This window comes from Anolis sagrei, chromosome Y (assembly GCF_037176765.1).
Source record: "Anolis sagrei isolate rAnoSag1 chromosome Y, rAnoSag1.mat, whole genome shotgun sequence".
Classification (NCBI taxonomy): Eukaryota; Metazoa; Chordata; class Lepidosauria; order Squamata; family Dactyloidae; genus Anolis; species Anolis sagrei.
In genome coordinates this window covers 32,944,281-32,961,683 of record NC_090035.1, presented here as the reverse complement: position 1 = coordinate 32,961,683, position 17,403 = coordinate 32,944,281, and the positions used below count along the sequence as shown (strand labels likewise).

Below are 17,403 nucleotides of genomic sequence, written 5' to 3'. Positions count from 1 at the left end.
CTCTCGAGAGAGGCAGAGACCCCAAGGTCTAGCCATTCCCAAAGTTTCATGGGGTCCTCATTGTTTGTTAAGGCCTTGACAAATTGACCAAGACTTAACCCCTATTGTGCAGTCTGGTACCTTTGTTCTTTGCAGAACTATAAGTCACCATCCCTTGTTGGGGGGGGAGGTCATGCTCGGCTTCAATACTTTAAGCCACATTTGTCCTTTATCTTCTCCCATTTTTTAATATGTCCATTAGGTTCCAAGAGGTCTCCTACCTTCTTTACTCCATTCTCTTTCAGGGACCTGACTGAATTATTAAATGTAGTATCTTTGTTTTTTAGGGTTTCTAGCGGAAAGGGATCTTTTTTATTTATTTGTAATTTATTTTGCCATTTCTTCCAAACCTGCAGTGCTGAGAGGAGAGGGGCGTCTTTTAATTTTTAAAACTATTTTTAATCAATTTTTTCTCCCATAAATGAGCCCTTTTTCCAATCATTTAATTCTTTCTCTAATTTCACCCATTTCCCCCCCTTCCAGTTCCAGTTCTATTATTTTTGCAATATGGCATGCCACATAATACAATTCCAGGGACGGGGCTCCCCATCCCCCCATTTCTTGGATGCCATCTATACATATAATAAAAGTCAAAGTTTGTAAGCGGAGGACAAAAGTGTGGCGGTGTGGCGGGAGGAGTATGTGCCAGCGTTCTGATTGGCTGCATCTGTGGTGCTACTTGCATATGGTCTCTGATTGGCCAGCTTCAATAGGAGCCCCTGGTGGAGAAAAGAGTTCATGACAGAAACGGGGACATGAGAAGTAAATTTACATATAGTCTCTGATTGGCCAGCCTCAATTCCAAGATTCCGAGATGACAAAGAGAGGAAAGGAAAAGGCCAGGGGCTGCGTCAGAAAATTACCAATACAGACCAAACTTGGCACACAAAGCCCCCATGACCCAGTCGACATCCTACTGCAGTTTGGGGGAGGATGAACCATGGATGATCGGACTTGCAGTACCATCACTCACATTCTGAGACCGCTGTTAACCTCATCCAATGACTAATCAGGACCAAACTTGGCACACAGACCTCTCATGACCCACTTTACGTCCTGGTGTGGTTTGGCCAGGAATGGACCATGGATTATGGGACTTGCAGTACCTTCACTCAATTCTTGAGACCACTGCAACCCTCATCCAATTACCAATACAGACCAAACTTGGCACACTGAGTCTCCATGATGCACTCTACATCTTGGTGCACTTTTGAGGAGGACAGACCATGGATGATGGGACTTCAAGTACCTCCACTCCCCAAGGCTGCTGCAAAACTCATCTAATGACCAATCAAAACCAAACTTAGCACACAGCCTCCATGACCCACTCTACATCCTACTGCAGTTTTGGAGGAGGGTTGACCATGGATGATGTGACTTCCAGTACCTTCACTCACATTCTGAGACTTCTGCAAACCTCATCCAATGACTGATCAAGACCAAACGTGGCACATAGACCTCTCATGACCCACTTTATGTCCTGGTGTCATTTGGAACAAATTGGAGATGGATGATGGGACTTGCAGTAACCTCACTCACTTTCTGAGACCACTGAGACCCTCGCCAATGACTAATCAAGACCAAACTTGGCACACAGAGTCCCCATGACCCACTCTACATCCTGGTGCAGTTTGGAGGAGGACAAACCATGGATGATAGGACTTCAAGTACCTCTATCCCTTCCCAGGATTGCTGCAACCCTCATCTAATGACCAATCAAGATCAAACTTGGCACACACAGCCCCCATGACCCACCCTACATCCCGGTGCTGTTTGAATGATGGACGATGGATGATGGGACTTGCAGTACCTTCACTCACTTCCTGAAACCATAGCGACACTCATTCAATAAAGACCAAACTTGGAACAGAGAGCCCCCATGGCCAACTCAACATTTTGGTGAGGTTTGGGGGAGTACAGACTATGGATGATGGAACTTCAAGTACCTCCTCTCACTACCCAAGACCTCTGCAACACTCATCTAATGACCGATCAAGACCAAACTTGGCACACAAAACCCCCATGACGCACTCTCCATCCTGAAGCATTTTGGAGGAGGATGGACCACAGATAATGGGACTCACATTATGACTCACAGACAACTGTGAGTCATATAAATAACTGATAAAGACCAACCTGACGGAAGACATGGATGTTTAAACAAGCATTCGGTTAATCCGTTGCAACGAATTTTGATGACTAAAGGCTGGTAATCATGGACGACGAATTTTGGATTGTGATTTTAGTTACGAGATGCATGGGATTATTATTGGTGGCCCAATAATTTGTATTGTATATGTGTTTCATGTTTTAAATTGAATACTGTTTTTAATTGGTTTTAACTTTTTAGTTGTTGTAAGCCGCAATGAGTCGCCGACTTAGGCTGAGATATTAGCAGTATACAAGTGCATAAATAAATAAATAAAATAAATAAATAAACCTTGATACACAATTCCTTTCTCAAATAACCCGGGCAGCGCCGGGTCCCCAAGCTAGTAGAATATAAAAATTAGATTGTTTTGAAGTGAGTACTGTGCGTCTTTGGACAAGGAAGTTTAAAGATGATGAGGTGGGAACATCTGACTTGCAAAGAGTTGGACATCCTGTGACAGCAACCACCGAGTTTCACAAGAAAAAGGTTGATAGATTGATTGATTCAGGTCGATCGTCGTATCACTCAAAGAGAAATTTCAAGCATAATCAGCATTTCACAAGAATGTGTGGGTCACATTATTGCTTTGCTGGGCTACCAGAAGTTCTGGGCACGATGGGTTGCGGAAACAGAGTATCGACTTCTTTTGTGACAGTTTCAGAAAGCTTGTTAATCGTTGGCAGAAATGTATCCAATTGTCTGGTGATTATGTCGAAAAGTGAATAGTGGTAGTTAAAGAGCACATTCTAAGGATTATTTCTGCTTTGATTTATTAAAATATTCCCATGCAAACCCAAGTAACAAAGGTGGGGGCATTAATTTTCATTCAACCCTCATATTTTTGAGTCCTTGGTGAATTATAAATCTTTGGGACTGTTTTTTTTAGTAATGGCATTGCAATAATGCAATGGCCAAATTTACTTATGTGCTGCAAATCCCAGCTGCTGCCAGCAGTATTTCAGAGGAAAGACTGGTTAAACCACATCTGGCTTTCTTTGTACCTTATTTGCAAACTCCATTTAAGACATTAATTAACAGATACACAGCACATTCATGCTTCACATAAACATGCATCTTTGTAAACATGCTTTTCCTAGACGGTTACCCTAAATGTACGAGATCTAATCTGAAGTTGTAAGCTAAGCAGGATTAACCCTGGTTGGTTTTTGGAGATGTTCTATAAGGTTCTATTTTGATTCATGACTCAACTATAATGGGGATGCATCTTTGCAAACCTTGCATGCTTTTGATAGGCTTTGATAGGTTTCCGGCCTCGTTGGGTTTGAATCCAAAGCATTTTGTCGCAATAACCAAACCTGACGATTGCTGTGCGTTAGTTGCTTATTGCCGCTGGTTTTTCAAAGCGCTGAGCAGGAAGAATGCCGAACGACAGCTCCTGACCGTGGGCAACACACATGGGGCCTTTCTCATCCGGGAGAGCAAATCGACCAAAGGTAACTGTAATGAGGTCGTTAAACTGCTGCCACCAATTGTAAAGAAGACTGTATTAATGCCACCGAATGCCACCAATTGTGAAGGTGCGCGTGGTAAAGCACCCACTGCCACCTAATCTATGAGGGAAGCCGGGCAACGATCAATATCAGCCTAGGAGCTATTTTATAAAGGAACTGTTAATTACAGAAGGCTTTATTCACTTGATAGCGTAGCGTTTACTTTCTTGGCTTGATTTTACTATTGTAGGCTGTTCAACTTAGGAGCAACTGTATCAGATAAGGCTTGAGGAAAACAGTAACAAGTTTATTTTAACAGGAGTATAACAATGTATAACTGTTCTTCAAAAGAGGCACAAATCTTGATGGATACATTGGAAAGGTTTCATGAGTAAACTCAGGCAAACACTTCATAAGGTTTCACAGTTGGCACAACAGGCTTAAACCCAGCCAAACCTTGATTCTTAATTCAGAATCAACAACCCCCTGTACCGGGTCCTTCTCTGCAACCACTTGGTCACCAATTGATTCCCTGAATCTCCACCAAAAGATTCAGTTCACTCAGTAGCTCGCTTGCGTACTGACTAATTCCCTGTTTCTCCCACTAGAGAAATCAGTCCCTTCCTGTAGCTCACCAGCAACAGACTGCCACTTTCAAAAAGCTGCGCCGTGAAGTGATAGTTGGCTCCGCCCCCGTTGCCATGGCAACTCAGCTCAAGCCACTAGCCACCATCTCTAACAAAATAGAATCTCCCATACTTACCATCCCTAAACCATTGTCCAAACTACACATAACCAAAGAATAAAACTTACACATCGTCACAGTAACGGCAGAGAATTGCGAACAGGCCCAGTACTAGTGTATGTATGTACTCATGCCTCACATGTAGATGTGCATCTACATAGTAGAATTAATGCAGTTTAGCCCCACTGTAATTGCCATGGCTTCATGCTATGGAATTCTAAGAGTTGTACTTTGGTGAGGCCCTATTAGGCAGAGAAGGCTCAATCATCATCATCATCATCATCATCATCATCATCATCATCAATAGTATGTTGTTATTACTGTTAGGATATATACTTGACTTGTTATCTGCCAAAGGAGTAGTAGTAGTATTGTTATTGTTATTGTTAGGATTTATATCCAACTTTGTCTCTCCCTGGTGGCGAAGCAGGTTAAACAGCTCAGCTGCAAACTTGCTGACCGAAAGGTCAGCAGTTCGAATATGGGGAGAAGGGTGAGCTCCTGCTGTTAGCCCCAACTTCTGCCAACCTGCAATTCGAAAACATGCAAATGTGAGTAGATCAATAGGTACTGCTCCGGTGGGAAGGTAACAGCGCTCCATGCAGTCATGCCAGCCAAATTACCTTGGAGGTGTCTATGGACAATGCCAGCACTTCGCTTAGAAATTGAGCTGAGCACCACCCCGCAGAGTCAGACACAACTAGACTTAATCTCGGGGGAAACCTTTACCTTTACTTGTCTCGCTAAAGGAGGAGTAGTATTACACTAGGTAACATGATTTTTGTTCCTGGATAATAAATGTCATTTCCTAATTGGTTTTCTCATAAAAACATGGAAAAAGTTTATTAAACTACAAAAATGTCGTTGTTGTGGGAGGGACATCCTGCAGCACATTTTGCTCTAGTTTTTCAATGTCTCAACCAATTCAACTTAGTTTGTGGCAGCCCCAAAAATGAAGTTACTGGAGTAGATCAACTACTTTCAAAGTAAGGACCACACAATTAAACAGGAAATAACACTTTCAAATCAGGAACAGATTCCATGCCCCCCCCTATATATATATATATATATATATATATATATATATATATATATACACACATACATACACACACACACACACACACACACACACACACAGTTAAAGTGATAGGGCATTGACGCTCTCCTTTGTGTGTGTTTCAGGCTCCTTCAGCCTCTCTGTCCGGGGCTTTGACCAGGACCAAAGGGAAGTGGTGATGCACTACAAAATCCACAACATGGACAATGATGGCTTCTACATCTCCCCGCGCATTATCTTCGACAGCCTCCACAGCCTGGTGGAGCATTATATGCGTAAGGCTGACAGAGTAGGCCATGTGCCCCTTGTCTCTGCCCCATCTATGGATTGGGATGTGGGCCATTGGATCGTGCCCAGATTTTACATGTAGCTGCATGGTCTATAGCAGTGGTTCTCAGCCTTTCCCGATTTAATAATATTAATAATAATAGCACTACATAACACGATTTTGTTCCTGAGTTATAAATGCCATTTCCTAATTGGGTTAATCATAAAAACATGGGAAAAGTTAGTTAAATTGCAAATGCTTCATTTTTGTGTGGGAGGGATATTCTGCAGCACATTTTGCTCTAGTTTTTAAATGACTATCTCACCTGAGACTCAACCAATGCAACCTAATTTAATTGTGGCAGGCACAAAAACAAAGTTTCTGGAGTACACCAACTACTTGCAAAGTAAGTACTGCACAATTAAATAGGAATAACACTTTCAAACCAGGAACAGAATTGTTTTCAAATTTTGTTATATAGTGTAATAGTAATAATAATAGTAATAATAATAATAATAGCTGACATGATATGAGGATTTAAAGATCAAACTGCAAAGACTCTGGCACAAGCCAGTCAAGATGGTCCCAGTGGTGATCAGCACACTGGGTGCAGTGCCTAAAGACCTTGGCCTGCACTTAAACACAATTGGCACTGACAAAATTACCAGCTGCCAGCTACAAAAGGCCACCTTACTGGGATCTGCACATATTATTCACCGATACATCACACAGTCCTAGACACTTGGGAAGTGTCCAATGTGTGATTCAATATAGTCAGCAGAGTGTCTGCTGTGAACTCATCTTGTTTTGTTTCAAATAATAATAATAATAATAATAATAATAATAATAATAATATTGGCCACTTTTCCTTAAGGCAGGGTACAACATAGTTGAAAACACATACCATAAAATACATATATTAAAACATCTGGGTGGAACAGTCCTGGTGAATCCTCTATCATCCCATTGTCTCAGGTGTCTTTCAAACGTCCCGGGTTCTTTTTCCTCCCACTTCTTCCTCAGCTTCCTTCCATTGCCGCAAATTGAATTCAAATGCAAAACTGATTTCCACTCTGATGAGAACCAGATCTGAGCAGGAGTTCAAAAAGTATTTTTGGTGCATTCTTTCTCAAGCATCTCTTTCGACCCTTTTTGCAGGAGACACTGACGGTCTTTGCACCCGGCTGGGCAAACCCTGCCAGATCCAGAAGCCCCAGAAGCCTTGGCGGCAGGATGAATGGGAGGTGCCCTGAGAGAACCTCAAGTTGGAGGAGAAACTGGGAGCGGGGCAATTTGAAGAGGTCTGGAAAGGTGAATGTGCGCTCTTTGGGGGACTGGATCCCATTTGAGACCCAGCATATAGCAAATCCAGTTGTCCCTCCACATGTGTGATTTCTAAATTAAGATTTTCAACAAAAAATGCAACTTAAATCCACCCAATACAAAACCAGGGCTGTCCGAATATTGGGAGAACACAGCAGATATTTCCTGTCAAGTTTGATCTGGATTATATGGCAGTGCAGACTTATGTAATCCAGTTCAAAGCAGATTATCTGCTTTAATAACTGGGATTATATGGCAGCGAAAAAGAGGTGTCATATAATCCAGATCAAAGAAGATAATGTGGATCATCTGCTTTGATAATCTGGATTATATTGGGAAAAGAGAGGAAACGGGAAATAAAAGGGAAATAAAAGAAGCAATAATAGAATGTGCACAAGCAGTAATTGTATTAGGATGGAAAGATAAATCAAAATGGACAGTAAATAAATGGTACCAATATATGGCGGAGCAAATGGAATTTGAAATTATGAAAGTGAAATTAAATGATTTAAAAATCAATGAAAATAGAATGAGCGAAATGGAAGATAGATGGATAAGGGTAAAGAAATATATTATTAATCATTCCGGAGATAAAGCCATAAGAAATAAGATACAAATGTTATATAGTATACAGGATGGAAATGTATAAAAATAAAGATATAATGATTGTCACAAAACGAAATGAATATGTGAAAGATAATAATCCTCGTGTTGGTGGTGGGAATTGTAAATGTTTTGTGTGTACTGTACACTATATTTTTTTGTATTGTAAAAATAAAAATTAGTTTTTTAAATAAAAGACTCTGGATTATATGGCAGTGTAGACCCAGCATCATATAATCTAATTCAAAGCAGATACTGTGGATCGTCTGCTTTGATAATCTAGATCAGGGGTCTTCAAACTAAGGCCCGGGAGCCGGATGTGGCCCTCCAAGGTCATTTACCCGGCCCTTGTTCAGGGTCAACCTAAGTCTGAATCGACTTGAAAGCACACAACAACAACAACAATCCTATCTCATCAGCCAAAAGTAGGTCCATACTTCTCAATCAAATGCTAATAAGTTTACATTTGTTAAAATTGTTCTTCATTTTAATTATTGTATTGTTTTAAGTGTTTTTTGCACTACAAATATAGGATAGATATGTGCAGAGTGCATAGGAATTCATTTATATATTTTTTTCAAATTGTAATTGTGACGATGTGTAACTTTTATTCTCATGTTTATGTGTTGTTTAGACAGTGGTTGATAAATGGTAAGTATGAAGGAATATATTTTGTTGGAGACGATGGCTTGGCGTTAGCTGGGTTGCCATAGCAACAGGGGCGGAGCCAACTCCCTCTTCACGGGGCAGCTGTTTTGAAAGTCAGTCAGTAAGCCGGTGAGCTACTGGGAAGACTGAGTCTCTGGGTGGAGATTCAGGGAATTAATTGGTGACCAAAGGGGTTACAGAAAAGGACCCGGTAGTGATAAAACTACAGGGGGTTATGGATTCTGAGTTAAGAATCAAGGTTTGGCTGGGAGCCAATTCTGTTAGTAAGCCTTTTAGCTTATTTGTTTTATTTAGGACAGTTGTCCAGAAGAGTTACATTTGCTTATAGAAATGTCTTGAAGTCTGTGCCTGAGATTACTCATGAAACCTTACTAATGTAACCAATCAAGATTTGTGCCTCTTGTGAAGAAACAGTTAAACATGTTATACTCCTGTTAAAATAAACTTGTTACTGTTTTCCTCAAGCCTTGCCTGATACAGTTTCTCTTAAGACAAACAGCCTGCATAAGAAGTAAAGTCAAGCCAGGGACAGTAAACGCTACGCTATCAAATGAATAAAGCCTTCTGTAATTAATAGTCCCTTTATAAAATAGCTCCTAAGCTGATATTGATCATTGCCCAGCTTTCCTCACACATTAGGTGGCAGTAAGCTTTTAACCACACTCCTTTACAGTAATCCAGCCCTCCAACAGTTTGAGGGACTGTGACCTGGCCTTCTGTTTAAAAAGTTTGTGGACCTCTGATCTAGATCATCAAAGGGCTCTTCAACACAACCATATAACCCAGAATATCAAGGAATATCAATGACACCTGGGTCATGCACAGAGTACTTGAGGTTTCCAGATCAATTATCACACTGTAGACTTCTTAAGTTTCAAAAACAACAAACTTTACTGAAAGCATTTCTATAAACGACTACATCTTGATGGCTGAAAATGGCAACTGACTGAATACAGCATAAAACACACCAATGTGGTCCCAATCTTCAAGAAGGGAAAAAAGGATGACCCAAACAACTACCGTCCGGTCAGCCTCACGTTGATACCGGGCAAGATTCTGGAAAAGATTGTTAAGGAAGCAGTCTGCAAACACTTAGAAACAAATGCAGTCATTGCTAATAGTCAACATGGATTTATCAAAAACAAGTCATGCCAGACTAATCTGATCTCTTTCTTCGATAGAGCTACAAGCTGGGTAGATGCAGGGAATGCCGTGGATGTAGTGTACCTGGATTTCAGTAAGGCCTTCGACAAGGTCCCCCATGACCTTCTGGCAAGGAAACTAGTCCAATGTGGGCTAGGCAAAACTACGGTGAGGTGGATCTGTAATTGGTTAAGTGGACGAACACAGAGAGTGCTCACCAATGCTTCCTCTTCATCTTGGAAAGAAGTGACAAGTGGAGTGCCGCAGGATTCCGTCCTGGGCCCGGTCCTGTTCAACATCTTTATTAATGACTTGGATGAAGGGCTAGAAGGCATGATCATCAAGTTTGCAGACGACACCAAATTGGGAGGGATAGCCAATACTCCAGAGGACAGGAGCAGGATTCAAAACGATCTTGACAGATTAGAGAGATGGGCCAAAACTAACAAAATGAAGTTCAACAGTGACAAATGCAAGATACTCCACTTTGGCAGAAAAAAATGAAATGCAAAGATACAGAATGGGTGACGCCTGGCTCGAGAGCAGTACGTGTGAAAAAGATTTTGGAGTCCTCATGGACAACAAGTAAACATGAGCCAACAATGTGATGTGGTGGCAAAAAAAGCCAATGGGATTTTGGCCTGCATCAATAGGAGCATAGTGTCTAGATCTAAGGAAGTAATGCTACCCCTCTATTCTGCTTTGGTTAGACCACATCTGGAATATTGTGTCCAATTCTGGGCACCACAATTCAAGAGAGATATTGACAACCTGGAATGTGTCCACAGGAGGGCGACTAAAATGATCAAGAGTCTGGAGAACAAGCCCTATGAGGAGCGGCTTGGGGAGCTGGGCATGTTTAGCCTGAAGAAGAGAAGGCTGAGAGGAGATATGATAGCTGTCAGGTACCGCTGGGTCTTAGAATGAAACACACACTCACAAGTACAGATCCTGGAATTGCGGTTTATTCAGCCCATACAGTACAACAGCAAAGAGAGAACTGAGGTTTCCCGCCAGGATTCTCCCAATCCCCCTCCTGGCCTCGCTCCCCCCTTTCCCCCTTGGCTTATCACAGTTTAGACTACAATTCCTTTCCCACATCTTCAAAGTGAAAGCTTGGCCCAGATGGCCCTATTATAAACTAATCTATCATGGCTACTCCCTCTAGTGTCAGGACAGTGTCAGAAAGAAGACTTCTTGGAATCTCTTGGAAACATGAAGGCACATCCTGACATATCTCCCCCCCCCCTCAGAAGATGGCCCCCATCTGAAAGAAAAAGAGAGAAACATGAGACACAATATCAAGGTTTAGGCTTTAGGGGGGAGGTGGCGTGGAACTTCTTTGCAAGGCGCGGAGCGTTGACATGTTCATGTAACACCCACTCCGGATGGATGGCCTTAGAGGACCACTGAACCAAGTAATACAACTTCCCCCGTGTCCGCTTAGAGTCCAAAATGTCTTTGATCTCAAAATGAGTGTGGGCCCCCACCATGATGGGGACTGGCTGGGAATCAGCCTCAGACCATTTAGGAAAGGGGCATGCGGGCTTCAGCAAGCTCACGTGGAAGACCGGGTGGACCCTCCTCCAGGTGTGGGGTAGTTCCAGCCGCACTGTGACCGGGTTGACGACTTCCTGGACGGGGAAGGGCCCTATATACAAAGCGGACAGTTTACGGGATGGTTGAGTGGCTCTCAAATACTTGGTGGACAAGTAGACTAGGTCTCCCACTTTGAGCTGGGGCTGCAGCGATCTCTTTTTGTCAGCAAACTTTTTATAGTCCATCTTGGCCTTGTCTAAAGTCTCTCTAACCACAGGCCAAGCCGCTGCAATCGACTTCCCCCATTCATCCGGTGAAGTCTCTCCTGGCCCTAGGGGTGTTAGGCCAGGGAACGGGGGAAAGTCCCTACCCCCCACAATTTTAAAAGGTGAAGATCCTGTGGACGCATGTTCGCTATTGTTGTAACTGTACTCAGCGAAGTCCAACAGGGAAGCCCAGTTGTCTTGTTGATAAGTGGAATAGCATCTTAGGAACTGCTGCAGTGTTTTCTGGACTCTCTCGGTGGCCCCGTCAGTCTCTGGGTGGAAAGCTGTACTTAGTGCCCGCTCAGTCCCCAGCATGGACAGAAAGGACTTCCAAAATATGGAGGTGAACTGTGTGCCCCTGTCGGTTATAATCCTGCGTGGGCAGCCGTGTAACCGGAACACGTGGTGAAGGAACAGCTTCGCTAACTCTGGGGCCGAGGGAAGCCGTTTCAGGGCCACGAAGTGGGCCTGTTTGGAAAACAGATCAATTACAGTCCAGATAGTATTATATCCATGGCTGTTTGGCAGTTCCACTACAAAGTCCATGGCAATTTCTGACCAGGGCTGTGTGGGGTTGGCCACTGGTTGCAACAGCCCCGTGGGCTTTCCCACCTTCTGCTTGTTTTTTGCGCAGGTTGGACATTCCCGAGTGTAGTCTTTTATGTCCTTGCGCATAGTGGGCCACCAGAACTGGCGGGCCAACAGCTTGAGGGTCTTTGTGAACCCAAAGTGGCCCGCTAGTAGTGAGTCATGGCCCCCCTTAATTATGTCCTTTCGCATGGAAGCTGGCACATAGTATTTGGCCCCATAAGACCAGAGCCCCCCCCCCACTTGGGTCAGGTCCCCTTTGTGCCCTTGTAACCACTCATCCTTTTCCGCCGCTTCCCTCAACCTTTGTAACAATTCAGCTGGCTGGCCGGGAGGTGGCGGTTTGTCTTTGAGTTTGGCCTGGGTCTGGACTACCAATCCCATCTGTTGTTGGTTAAAGATCGTTCCTGCCTCCGTGGGAGATGAATAGTCTGCCTCCGGCATGCGCGAGAGGGCGTCTGCCACCTGGTTTGTTTTTCCTGGGATGAACTTGAGGCGGAAATTGAACCGCTGAAAGAACTGGACCCATCTGAGATGCTTGGCGTTAAGTCTCTGTGGGGTTTGTAGGGCCTGTAGGTTTTTGTGGTCTGTCCACACCTCAAAAGGAATTTGGGTGCCTTCAAGGAAATGCCGCCAGTGGGCCAGTGCTGCTCGCACCGCGAAGGATTCCTTTTCCCAGACATGCCAGAGCTTTTCAGTCTCTGAGAATTTTTTTGATAAATAAGCGCATGGCTTGAGTCGGCCCTCATCGTCAGCTTGTAAGAGCACCGCCCCGTAAGCTGCCTCCGAGGCATCGCATTGCACTACAAAAGGCTTGGCTGGCTGGACATGTGTTCGGATGGGCTGGCTTGTGAATTTCGCTTTCAGGACCTCAAAAGCCTTCTGGCACTCAGGTGTCCATTCCAGTCTAGCCCCCGGGGTTTTTGCCCTTTTTGTTTCCCCCTTCCCTTTCGTTTTTAACAACTCAGTAAGGAGCAGCGCCACCTCGGCGAAGTCTTTAATGAATTGCCGGTAAAAGTTGGCAAATCCCAGGAATCCTTGCAGCTGCTTCCGGGTGCGGGGAGGTTCCCGTGCTAGCACATCCTGTATCTTAGCTGGGTCCATGGCCAGCCGCTCTGTGGATATGCGGAAGCCCAGATAAGTGAGTTCGGTTTGGTGAAACTCGCACTTAGAGAGCTTAACAAAAAGCTGGTTCTCCCTCAGGATTTGGAGCACCTTTTGTGTTGTTTTTATGTGCTGATCCAAGGAGTCCGAGTATATCAATAAATCATCCAGGTAAATCAGCAGTCCATCATACAGCATCTCCCGGAAAATGTCATTAATGAATTGTTGGAACACCTTCGGGGCTCCTTTTAAACCAAAGGGAGTCACGGCCCACTGGAACTGCCCATAACAACAATTAAAGGCCGTCTTCCAACAGTCTTCATCCCTCACCCTCAGGCGGTAAATCGCCTCCCTGATGTCCAATTTTGTAAAGATTTTGGCTTTGCCCAGTTGGGCCAAAATGTCCGACATGAGGGGGAGGGGGTACTGGTTGGCAGTGCATATGGCGTTTAGCCCCCTATAGTCCACACACAGCCTCAACGATCCGTCGGCCTTAGGCCTAAAAAGCACTGGGGCCGCCACCGGCGAAGTGGATGGCACTATAAATCCCCTTTCCAGGTTTTTATCCAGGAATTCCCTCAAGGCCTTTCTCTCCGGCTCAGACATGGCGTAGAGCTTTGGGATGGGCAATTTGACATTCGGCTCAAATTCTATGGCACAGTCTGTTTTTCTATGCGGGGGTAGCTGATCACATTCTGTCTCGCTAAAAACGTCTGACCACTCCTGGTATACCTCTGGGAGGCACAATTCAGGGTCCTCTGGAGTCGCCTCTGCCTGCGCCCCTTGTATTTGTGTAGGGGGAGGGGTCTGGCTGAGCCCCGTAGGCCTATACTCTCCATCTGCGAAGGTAAACACTCCCTCGGCCCAGTTGATTTGAGGGTTTTGCCATTTCAGCCATGGGATTCCTAGTATGACCGGCTGATGGGCCATGGGGGATATCACAAACTGCAGGGACTCCCTGTGGGTCCCCATCTCCAGGTGTAAATAGTCTGTTTTTTCCCTTACTGGGGCCCCGTGTGCTGCTGTCCCATCCAACTGGGAAAAAATGACTGGCGTCTTTAATGCCTCGGGCTCAACTCCCAATTTGGCTGCCAGGGAGGGGGTGATTAGGCACCTGGTGCACCCGCAATCTAGCATGGCTTCAGTTTTTATTCTCAGTCCAGATTTGGGGTTGGCCAGTCACAGTCATTTTAAGCACATCACAATTTAGTTTCTTTAACTCACCGCCTGACGTCTTCACGATCTTCCTGTTGGCGGTGCCTCTTACAGGAGATCTTGCCCGTTTCCCGCCAGGTAGGAATCTCTGTCTGCGTCCTCCAGGTCCGCCTCCTCCTCTGCAGGAAGCTGGTGCGGGGCCAAAGCGGTTTCCACCGCCGTGGAGGCTTTCCCCTTCGTGGATTTGGTTCCTGGCGCTGGCCTCGCGGGAGGTGTCTTGTCAGGCTTGGGAGCATTGGGGGGGTTGCGTCCTCTTGGGCATTCCGCCGCTCTGTGCCCCTCCTGGCCGCATGCGAAGCAGGGGCCCCTCCTCCCTTTCCTCTCGCGGCTGGCTGACCTTCCTCTGGGCGAGGGGCGTCGCGACCCTCCCTGCGGGCCTGCTGCGGGGTGCCGGGTTCGCCCTCTCTCTCTCACTCTGCGTGGCATCTGCTCCTGGTCACACTCGACCCTCCCCACCAGCACAATCCAATCCTCGAGTGTGGTTGGGTTGCTCCGGTGCAGTGACCATTCCAACACATCGGAGCGCAAGCCCGCTCGGAAGTATTCGAGCTTGGTGGCTTCCGACCAGTCTCTAATCCTGCCTGCAATGGCTTTGAACTCCAAGGCATATTCAGAGACAGTCTTGTTGCCCTGGTAGATTTTTTTAAGCTGTCCTTTCGCCTTCTCCTCCGCCAAGGGATCCTGAAATCTCTCCCGGAGCGCTCCCAAGAAGTCATCTAGTCTCCTCAACTCAGGCGCCCAGGTATCATACATTTGCATGAGCCAATCGGCCGCAGCGTCCTTCAAATTGGCCCCCACTGCATGGATCATCGCTCCCTCTGAGGGGAAGGATTCATCATAGTCCTCCATAAAATGTCTCACGTTTGTGATGAAATAGGAGAGCTGCTTGGGGTCTCCGTTGAACTTTACGCGCAGCTCTCCTCTCCCGGGGCCTCCATGTAGTTGGCTTCTCCCCGCCCATCCCGAGGTGAATGCCGAGGCCCCGGGGGGGGGGGGGTGGAGCGGCTCTCCCTCCATGGCGAACGCCACTCTCCCCGAAGGCCGATACCCACGCCCCATACCTTGTGGATTAGAGCGTCGCTGCCCTCTCTCTTCTAGCGTGGTTCTCCACGACGTTGCTATCTCTTTTCTCATCTCATCCAGTTGGAATGAAAAAGTTTGCAGCATTCCCTCCATCGCATCCACTTTCTCCCCGAAGTGTTGCGCCGGCAGCACCGATGCGCTGCTGAGGGGCGAGGGTTCCCTGCGAGGTTCCTGCAGTCCCAACATGGGTAGCTTGCGTCTCATGGTTACATCCTTCCTGGAAGGCATCTGCGTGGAAGTCCGGGGGCCCCTCCAGTCTTCAGGCACTGCTGGGCCCTCTCCTTCTATCTCCACGTCTCCTTCCTGGGACGATCCCTCGTCCTCGATCCTCTCGTCCTCCAGCCCCTGGGAAGGGGAAGCTCCGATGCTTCCCTCGGCTCCCATCAGGATCTCTCCTTCCTGGAACATGCTCTTTCCCCGGATGGTTGTAGTCCTCACAGGTTGAGCAAGAAGTTGTGAGTTCTCTCTTTATGTCAGGTACCGCTGGGTCTTAGAATGAAACACACACTCACAAGTACAGATCCTGGAATTGTGGTTTATTCAGCCCATACAGTACAACAGCAAAGAGAGAACTGAGGTTTCCCGCCAGGATTCTCCCAATCCCCCTCCTGGCCTCGCTCCCCCCTTCCCCCCTTGGCTTATCACAGTTTAGACTACAATTCCTTTCCCACATCTTCAAAGTGAAAGCTTGGCCCAGATGGCCCTACTATAAACTAATCTATCATGGCTACTCCCTCTAGTGTCAGGACAGTGTCAGGAAGAAGACTTCTTGGAATCTCTTGGAAACATGAAGGCACATCCTGACAAATAGCCATGTATAAATATGTGAGAGGAAGCCACAGGGAGGAGGGAGCAAGCTTGTTTTCTGCTTCCTTGGAGACTAGGACGCAGAACAATGGCTTCAAACTACAAGAGAGGAGATTCAATCTGAACATTAGGAAGAACTTCCTGACTGTGAGAGCCGTTCAGCAGTGGAACTCTCTGCCCCGGAGTGTGGTGGAGGCTCCTTCTTTGGAAGCTTTTAAGCAGAGGCTGGATGGCCATTTGTCAGGGCTGATTTGAATGCAATTCCTGCTTCTTGGCAGGGGGTTGGACTGGATGGCCCATGAGGTCTCTTCCAACTCTTTGATTCTATGATTCTATGCCTCTAATGACTACAATTCTAACACACAGCTGAAAATAACTGAATCAATCATTAAATCTATCTTGGAATACATATGAATACACATTATTAACACATTGAAAAACATACATATAATACTTCCAATTATCCTGACAATCCCCTCTTTTTTCAATGTGGTTCAATAACTCTAATACATACATGTGGTCTGCATAATTGTAACATCTTAACTATTAACTCTTAACTCTTAACTTTAGTATTCGCTTATTCTTACTCTTTAATTTCACTGTTTACTCTTAAACATTTGCCTGCTATTCTTAACTTCTATAATAACCATCCTTCATTTGCTTTTCTCAACTTCCTTGCAATCTGATAACATTTCCATTACATATAATTACCTCTGTTTGTTTCCATTATATCTTTAACACATATAATAATTCCTTCTCCATGTATCTCTGCATTGCTTCATTGTAACTTTTATACACACAATAATTTCCTCTAATTATTCCTGCAATCTTATAATGTCTTAGTACATACAATCATATCTCCATACATTTCTGCATTTCTTTTACATATTAAATCCATATAATTACTGCTCTTCATTTCATAATATATCTCTGTGATTCTATAATCTTTCCAATACACACATTTACTTCTCTTCATTACTTCTTATTACATATTACATATTATTTCTTAATACATATCATTCCTTCATTTCTTCTTAATACATTTCCTCATTATAACTTCTATACTTCATTGCCTCAATACTTTAATTACAATTACATTTCATAATCATTTCATAACCATTATAACTCTTTGAACTCTTTAAATTCCACCTCATGTTTTAACTTCTTAGTCTCAATACATCAATACAACAATACAGGGGAAATGAATGCATCATAAAATCTTAGCAATACACATGGCAAAACTACAATACATAAAACACATTGCATTTCTAACAAATGCACCTACGCTTTAACTGAACACAGTTTCAAATACTTAGCATTACTACATTTTTGTCACTCTAAACCAAAT

At 44.8% G+C, this 17,403-nt stretch overlaps 1 pseudogene; it reads left to right on the top strand.

The window, feature by feature from the left end:
- LOC137095585 (proto-oncogene tyrosine-protein kinase LCK-like) overlaps positions 1 to 17,403 on the top strand; it is a 45,461-nt pseudogene that overhangs the window by 26,231 nt on the left and 1,827 nt on the right.